This window comes from Cryptomeria japonica, chromosome 10 (assembly GCF_030272615.1).
Source record: "Cryptomeria japonica chromosome 10, Sugi_1.0, whole genome shotgun sequence".
Lineage (NCBI taxonomy): Eukaryota > Viridiplantae > Streptophyta > Pinopsida > Cupressales > Cupressaceae > Cryptomeria > Cryptomeria japonica.
In genome coordinates, this window is record NC_081414.1 from 448,936,537 (window position 1) to 448,945,737 (window position 9,201).

The following is a 9,201-nucleotide window of genomic DNA, read 5'->3' on the forward strand; positions in this document are numbered from 1 at the left end:
CTTAATGCTTATGAGAATCACTGCTCATTGCTCATTTATACCAATCGCTTGCACATTGGTAATTGCTGATATTTATATAAATGCCATTAACTTGGGTGTCAATAATGAATTCGGCCTGATGGGTCAATAGGGAAGTCGGCCTGATAATTGTTTTATATTTGATTTTGATTTATTTTAATCCTCCTGATATGCGAGTACTTAAAGTTGGCCTTAGCAGATATTTTCTTGAATTTATTTCGTAATGTCCCTTGACTAAGTCGGCCTCAATTCATTAGTAATTTTCTATTTCAATTGGCTTGGCTTGATTGCTATAAAGGCTATGAAAGGCTATGACCTTAAACGCTGGCAGGGAATATTACACTTGGCCATGATTAACCTGTGTTTTTCCTGGGTAATGTTACTATGCTTTGTACAGCATGGCATTTCATGTTAAAGTTGAGATCTAAGAAATGGTTGCCTGCATAGTGAAAGAGCACTTAGAACAAACTGAGGAGATGCACATAGGTAGCTAAAATCAACCACAGCTTTCACAGAAAAGACGATTCTTACATGATGAGATGAGGATTCTTACCTATAGGCAATACAAGGAGGTTTGATGGTACAATATAAGGTCTTGGTTAATTCCTCTTGTACAACACAACTAATGAAGAAGGTGATGGTTGCAACATTGCACACAAAGACAAATATTTCCAATGGTACCAAAGTAGCATAAATGCAAGTAGTAGGGTAACTTTGAGGAAGACATTTTTATTTGCTGTAATCTCTAGTTTCTTGTGATGTTCCCTAGATAATAGATCAAAAATGATTTTAAGCGTGCTCTCTAATTTGTCACATAATATTTATGCTTATTATGCAGTGAAAACTAACTGAAATCTTGCTCATATTTACAATATCACGAGCTTCAATGCTGGAAATGTGTAATATGTAAATGAAAACAGCTGCAACAATCATAAACATACAATTGACACAATGAATACCATGAAAAAACTTAATATGGGAAACTTCAGTCAGACAAGGGCTGTGCCTTATGTTTCCTTCAATAGATCATTAGTTGAAAGGGAAAAGCACAGAATATATGACCTCTAATTAAGCAGTTGATTACTGTAGCTGACTCCACCACTCATGGCCTTCACTTTGCTTCTTACTCTGAAAGAATCACCTATGTTGCTAAAGATGGTTTGGAATTGTCAAAAGGAAGCCTCTTAAACATGGGTATAGTCAATATTTTATGCTTCAACAGGATGACATGATATTGGTTGAAGACAAATGCTCAGCCAAGGGCGAAATTGGAAGGATTTTAATACCTATGCTAAATTTTGGTTTTATATGGTCTCTACATGATTTTTGGTGGTTGGCCGTTATATTTGCTGATTTTTTGGCTTCATAGTCCTGACAGAAATGCTTGCGATGTGATTTGTCATTGTAGTGGTAGATATGTTTGTTGATTAATCTGTCTTGCATAATTTTTCTCTTTTTGAAAGTTTAAGTCCTTGGAATTTGTTGATCTTTGTGATATATTTGGTTTGCAGATTTTGTTTTTATTTTTAATATGTAAAGTTTGCGCAGTTTGTATAGCCCATCCTTGGGTAGTTGTTAATTCACCCTTAATGATCCTGCTCATTGGCATCTTGCAAATGCTGATATACAGTTCCAAAATTTGCATCTTTGGCACACTTCTCTTCTTACAACTTTTGCATGTATGGTTCATGCTTCATGATCATGCCTGCTGGTAAAGTCTCGTTTGTCAATGACTTTCTTTCAAGGATCATGTATATTTGGACATGGGCTATACATATATCCATGGAGATTCTCTGCCATGGTCTACTTGGTACTGGTAATAGAATGTACAAGCCTAGCTTTCCATTGCGCTAGGCTTTGGTTTTGCTAAGTAGTACACATCGAAAATGAAAATTGTCACAGCCATTTGCATCTATGGTGGATAAACATATTGCTGCAAATTTGCTTTTGTTTTACCCACTCCACAATTACCTGGCTAGTTTTGCAGTTGGTGCTATGGTTTTTCTCTTATTTTTGTATGTTAAGTTTGCCTAACTCATATAGCCCATCCATGGGGTAGTTGTCAGTTTTACCTTAAAAATCCTAGTCTATGGAAACTTGCAAATGCTGATATATGTTTAAAAAATATGCATATTTGGTATACTCCCCTAAATGCACCTCATGTGTGTATGGCTCAAGCTTCACTGTGTCTGATGCTAATATCTTTGTTGTCATTGGATGCCCAGGGAGTATGTCTGCCATATAGTTTGTTATACCTTATCTCGTATTTGATTACTAAATGAAATTGCTAAGGAATTCCATCTACTGAAAGTGAATTTCTTTCTCTTTCTACAATATATTTTGTGTTTTCACATTTATAGAGCTCAATTAGCAGAAACTGTCGGTTTCTTCCCCATCAGGTAGGGCTTCCATTTCTTGACTGCTTGGACCAATACATTGAACTCTTCATTGTATGTCGGTTATTTAGAGCAAAACAATGGAATCATTTTAATGGTAGCATATCAATCTACATCTATGCTTCAAAATTGCTCTCAAGGCTTATGTACTTGCATTTGTTTTGACCTCAAATGATTGCTGCAAGCTAATTAGAGCTATATCATTTATAGAGTATTGATACATTTTTGCTTCAATAAATTGAAAGGAACTTGTTGATAGTTACCCCAAATAAAAATCTTACCACATGCTGAAATTGCATGAATAGGAGCTGCAGTTGTAGAGATAAACTCTATAAACACTTATAGATATTGGACAAGAAGTATAAACGTTCTTGTTTTGGTCATGTTGAAAGGCTAGGGTGATTTGAGGATGGCTTCTACCTTTTTTAGGTCTTAGAACATCATACTTAGAGATTTAGGAGAAACTAGTGCTTCTTGTTACATATGGTATAAGTGTTCCTCCCATGTCTGGTTGAAAACCAAAGTCATCAAAAGCACACTATCAAACAAGTATATGAATGGTCTTAGAACATCATTGATGTCTCATGAAAGTAGTGGGTGCATTATGTTGAATACAATTTAGACAATCAATAGTTCTTACCATTTGTACAATCCTTGCCTTGTTTTGATTTTTTTTTTTGATGTTTTTGACCTAAACTCAATGGTAGACCAATTTTAGTCTAAGATGGTGGTATATTTGGCATGTTAGTTGATCAATAAGTCATATATTCTCAGTGTTCCACAGGGACGCGTCTCCCACCCCCCCCCCCCCCCCTTTTTTGCCGCGTCTCCGAGACGGGGGGGACGGGGACGCGACGTCCCCTGCTGTCCCACCACCGCCACCCAAACGCTGCCGGGGACGGGAGACGTCTCCACGTCTCCCAAGGAGACATGGAGACATGTCTCCTTGGGAGATGTCTGGGCGTCTCCCCGTCCGTCGAGAGATGTGCAGACGTCTCTCGAGGGATGGGGAGATGCCCAGACGTCTCTCGTTGCCCCACGTGTTTTCCTTGGCTTAAAATGAAAATATAAAAAAAAATTGACTTTTTTGGGGGTTAAGGGGTAACCCTAATTGGACGTGGGCCCCACCCAACCCCAAAACAACACAAAACTATGTTTTTTGTTCATTTCACTCTCATTTTGAAAGACTGATTTTTTTTCCAGCAAGCTGAAGAGGAGGAAAAACTTGTAGAAGACTGATTGAAGGGGTGAGAAAAGTGATTGCAAGTGTGATAGGAGTGAGAAGAAGCAAGAAGAAGAGGAGGAAGAAGATTCTACTGCATTTTGGAGAGATTTTTCAAGCACAAGGTAGGGCTTTTCTTATTTTTTTGGTTTTATTTTCTGATTTTCAATGTCATTTTTTGTTCTTTGTTTGTTTAGCTTTAAATTTGTTTTTTTTTCCTATTCATCTCAAAATGAGATTTGATGTTGAATCTTGAGGGCAAAATGATGAATGATTCATTCATCATTTTGCCCTCAAGATTCGACATCAAATTTTATTATTTTTATTTTTTATTTTTAAATAAAAAAAATCATAAATTGTAAATTTTATTTTCAAAATTGAAATTTCAAAATTGTTTTTCAATTCATCATTTTGCCCTCAAGATTCAACATCAAATTTTATTATTTTTATTTTTATTTTTAAATAAAAAAAATCATAAATTGTAAATATTATTTTCAAAATTGAAATTTCAAATTTGTTTTTCAATGTAAAAATAACAAAATTTGATGTTGAATCTTGAGGGCAAAATGATGAATGAAGTTTCAACATCAAATCTCATTTTGAGATGAATAGGAAAATAAATTTATTTGTTAAACTAGGCTGATTTTTTATTTATTTTTATTTTGTGAAATGCAATGTCAATTTCACAATGAGCTCCCAAGGCATAAGTGAGGATGAGATGGAAATCCATTCTCATTGTGAGAATGATTCAGAATTTGAACTTGAAAATGAGGGGGGTGACCATGGGGATGATCCTAGAGCCCAATCTAGTTCTATGGCGAGTGCACCAGCTAGTACAGGTTGCCCTTCAGAGTTGTTGGCACCGTATGCTAGGGGTCCTTTTGATCCTATGTCTCCTCTCAAACAGTTTGCTTCAAGTATATCAATACAAGGCACATCACATTCAAGTGGAGGAACAAAGAAGTGGAAATGCAACATTTGTGACACTGAATGGTCTGGTAGCATTAGTAGGGTGAATGCACACTTTCCTTTTTGGAGAGGAAAAGGTGTGAGACATTGCAAGTTTTTGGAGGAAGCTAAAAATATACAGTACAAAATTGAGTTTAACAGGCTTTGGGGGGTTCCAGATGACACAAATATTTCAATGCCTACTACTTTGTCTGCTAGGGCAGCCCTTTAGCACAACCAGAATCCACCACATACTTCTCATGCTTCGTAGACAGGAGGAATGATGTTTGGATTTGCATCCACTTCCACTTCTAGTGCCGCTAGAGCAGGGAAACGTAGGTTGCAGACACCATAGAGTAACCCCATTGCTGAAATGTTTAATGTGGAGCTAAGAGATGAGATAGATGAATCCATTGGCAAGTTCTTCTTTGCCAATGGCATTCTATTTCATGTTACACGGTCTCCTTATTATAGGGAGATGATGGCTATGGTGGCGAAGGGAGGACCATCTTATGTGCCACCAGGGAAGACGAAAATGAGGACCTCGATCTTGGATAAATGCTATTCCAAGATCAATATTTTGATGAAGAAGATGAAGGCATGTTGGGTGGCATCGGGGTGCAACATAGTTATGGATGGGTGGACGAACATTAGCCATCATCCACTCATCAACATCATGGTCACATGTGCAGAGGGCCCATACTTCCTTAGAGCAATTGATTGTACAGGGCATCGTAAAGATGCTGATTTCCAGTTTCAGGTCCTCAGGGAGGCTATTGAGGAGGTTGGGCCACAAAATGTGGTCCAAGTAGTGACAGATGCAGCCCATGTGTGTAGAGAAGCAGGGAGACTCATTGAGGCAGCCTATAGACACATTTGGTGGACCCCATGTTGTGTACATGCCATGAACAATGCACTCAAGGACATGGGGAAGATTGACTGGATTAGAGGAGTGGTCGCCGATGTGAGAGATGTGCAGATGTTTATCTGAAACCACCACACTTCACATGCACTCTTAAAGACCTTTGCGAAGGATTTCTTGAAACCAGTTGAGACCAGATATGCATCCTATTTCATTCTCTTGGAGAGAATGATTGAGTTGCAAGAGGCATTGCAACTCATGGTTATGACTAATGAGTGGAATAGGTGGGTTGAGGCCAAGATAGAGCAGGGGAGAAGGGTGAAGGAGATAGTGAAGAGTGATGTGTTTTGGACTGATGCGAAATACATTGTCTCCATCATTTCTCCAGTATTCCAGGTGATCAGTTATGGGGATGGGGATGCACCTAACCTTGGAGAGGTGTATGAGTGCATTGACTCTATGCTTGACCAAATGAGGGTTGCTGTGCGAGTGAAGGACCCCTCTTTAGCATTCTACAATGAGCAAATCCAGCCTATCATTCAATGTAGATGGGACAAGTTGAACACTCCTTTGCATATGGCTGCCTTTGCCTTGAATCCTAACTGGTACAAGGCTAGACCGGGTAGAGTGATCGATTTAGGATGATGAGGTGAAGGCGGGTTTCTTTAGGTGCGTAGAGAAGATGTTTGATTCCAGAGATGCCGACACCATTCGTACTGAGTGGGGAAGATTTGCCACTCTTAGAGGTTATTCAGATGCGGCAAAGATGGATATAGAAACTATGGCACATGAGGATCCACTTTTGTGGTGGAATTGTCATAGCTCGAAATCTTTGACCACCACTCTAGTCATCCGTCTGCTATCCCAGGTTTCTAGTTCTTCAGCTGCTGAGAGGAACTGGTCTACATATAGCTTCATCCACTCTCTTAAGAGGAACAAACTTACGTCTAAGAGAGCAAAGAAGCTTGTGGCTTTACATTGTGCTTTGCATCTCATGGACCGCAAGACACTTGTGTATAAGGAGAGTCCAGCGACACGATGGGATGTAGAGCCAGAGGAGCCTTCACAGATTGATGAGGATGATCCTACCACTTCAGATGCAGGGCTAGTTGGTGTGAGCTTGAGGGATCTTGATCTTTAGGAGTCCAGCAGTTCCAGTGAGGAGGAGTTCTCAGATGATTAGAGGCCTCCATTAGCTACATTTTGAGTTTTGTCATTTTGTCTTTGACTCTAGTCTCTTTTGTAATGCTATTGCTATTAGTATTTGTATTTGGCTACTCATTGTAATGATGAATCATGTAATCATCTTTATTATTATAGACTTTGCAATGGCATCATATATTCATATTTTCCTTTTTCGATATAATTGAAATCTCCAATTTGACAATTTCATTTGTCAGGTTTTATTTAGCAATTAGCAATTAGCATTGAAGAAATCTTGGTATTTAGATTTAGTATTTCAAATTTCCTATAGTTTCATTTGAAATGTAATTCTTATACTGTTATATTGTCATACATCTTTTCAAAACTAGTTTTTCAAGTACTATATGTATATGTATAACTATATCAGCACCACCACCCCGCCACCCCCCCCCCCCGCTGTCCCCAAACTTAGGCCCTTGGTCCCCCCGTCCTGGAAACCTGTCCCCTCGTCCACCCCGTCCTGGAAGCCCGTCCCCACGTCCCCCCCGTCCCCAATGCCCGTGGAACACTGTATATTAATATTCTTAGAAAAGGCTACCTTTTTTTAATTGTGGTTCTTGTTTAAAGTTCTGTGGTTTATGTACATTTTTAATGTCCCATCCGTCTTTGTGGGTGAACCACATGGTGAGGTACTTGGGCCAAGGATTCTTGCTTTACACATCTTGCAATTGTTTCTTGACCTCGTTTGACCAAATACATTTGCATATTTAGGCCAATGTTAGGCAATGTCGATTCGTGCCTAATTGTTTTTGATGTTCTAATTTTGCAATTGAGTGATTGAAGCATTCCTTTTAATTGATGCTTTTACACTTTTTGTGTGCAGCTGAATTAATCTAGAGGTCATTATTGCGTTGTTCACATTGATTCCTGGGGTATTTGCATTTGTGGACTGTAGTGTCATTTCTTTTACCTTCACTACGTTCTTTTTTTCTGCCTTCCTGTATTATGTATCCTGCTGATTGGAATTGGAAGAATTTCCTTAATATGTTGTGTCTCCCACATGCTTCATTTGTATGATTTGGATTGAGAGTTGATTCGGGGCATAGGGGTTCTTGATGACAACACAATAAAATAAATTCCAATCTGTTATGTGCATAAAATAATTCAGAAGAGATAAGAGTGCAACAATAACAAAATCATAGTATTGAACAAAAAAGAACCTCAAAAGACAACAGAACATGTTAGAACTGTAATGCAATATTTAGTTGTCTATGCATTATGTTTCTTCATCTATTTATTTGAAAAATAGCAATGTCCCATTAAAATACAATTGAAGAAGACAATGGTTTGACTTTGGTGGTCACGAGAAACCCAACTGGCCACAAGTTCATATCTGCAGTTTTCATAATTTGCATTTTCTACAGTTTTGCCAATGAAACTTGATGCTGTTGGTGCCATGCAGCATAGAATGTGGAGAATTGGGACTTAATGATATATGAATGTATGCTTAGAATGCTCTCTTCAAGCTGGCAGTGAAGATGAAATATGGTGTAGAGATCATTTTGCATTGTAAGACAATCATAGAGCCATATCCTTCTGGATCAGTTTTCCTTTCTTGAGAGAGAAGACATGCAAAGTGCCATTCAACTTCAGCTTTGGTTAACCATTCTCCTAGGGAAGGAACTTGACCTGCTTTCGTTATCTGGTAGCTAGGAATTTCTTGATTCCCTTTGTGTTTATTTATGGTATCAGGACTTAATCTGCTTATTTTGGTATGCTGCAGTTAGGGTCGATCTTGGCTGCTTGAAGTTCTTTTGCAACATTTACATTCTAATGAAGGTGGAAAATAGTGGTGCAAGTAGAGTTGGAATATCGAACTCAAAAATGTTATCTCCAGCTTGTAAGTCTCTCTTTTGCAAATGAAGTCCTACTTTGTACCAACTCTGATTTGGTGTTTCGTTCAATGCTGTTCATGGCACTGCTTGTATGGCTGCTTTGTCAAGGTCGTTATGAGTTGAAGTAGCTGTTGTTGATGGTGACATCAGATGAGTTACATTATTGGTTTGAACTTACTTTTGAATATGTTTAATAAATGTCTGTTTAGTCAACGTTTTCTTGAGTTGCTGTTGATTGTGGCATTGGATATACTACATTAATGAGTCTGAACGGTTGGAAACCAAACCTACCTTGAACAGCTGTGTTCAGTAGTACAGAGCTCTGTTGTAAGTATGCTAGATGAAAGGGAGGCTTCATCTCAAAAGTATGCTTCTTGGAATTGTATGTTTGGGAAAATGTGTGATCATTGTCTTGGTTTGTTTATCAGTGCAAGGAGTGAATGCAGTGGAGTTGCTTAATTTTGTGTTCATCATTAATCAGAGTGATCATCTAGGAAATGCCGAAGAATCTATTATCTTTTATATATAAAGGTGGAAAGTACTCTAAAATGAATCCCTATATTTTCAAGGTAATGTTGAGTTATTTTTACTATTTAGAGAAAAGATGGTCATTTTATGTGGTGTCAGAATTGTCATCTTCAAGAATCTTTCAACTGTTATATGCACAATCATTGTACTGCTTGCTAGTAAGAAAATTCATGGAATTTGATTCCTAAG

The 9,201-nt window shown here is 38.1% G+C and overlaps 1 long non-coding RNA gene across 1 annotated transcript; it reads left to right on the forward strand.

Moving 5' to 3' along the window:
• Nucleotides 1-4,161: 4,161 nt before the first annotated feature.
• LOC131859376 (uncharacterized) lies at nucleotides 4,162-8,697 on the forward strand. The gene is made up of 2 exons (XR_009359109.1): nucleotides 4,162-8,158; nucleotides 8,373-8,697. It is a non-coding gene; the product is annotated as an uncharacterized LOC131859376 (long non-coding RNA).
• Nucleotides 8,698-9,201: the final 504 nt, after the last annotated feature.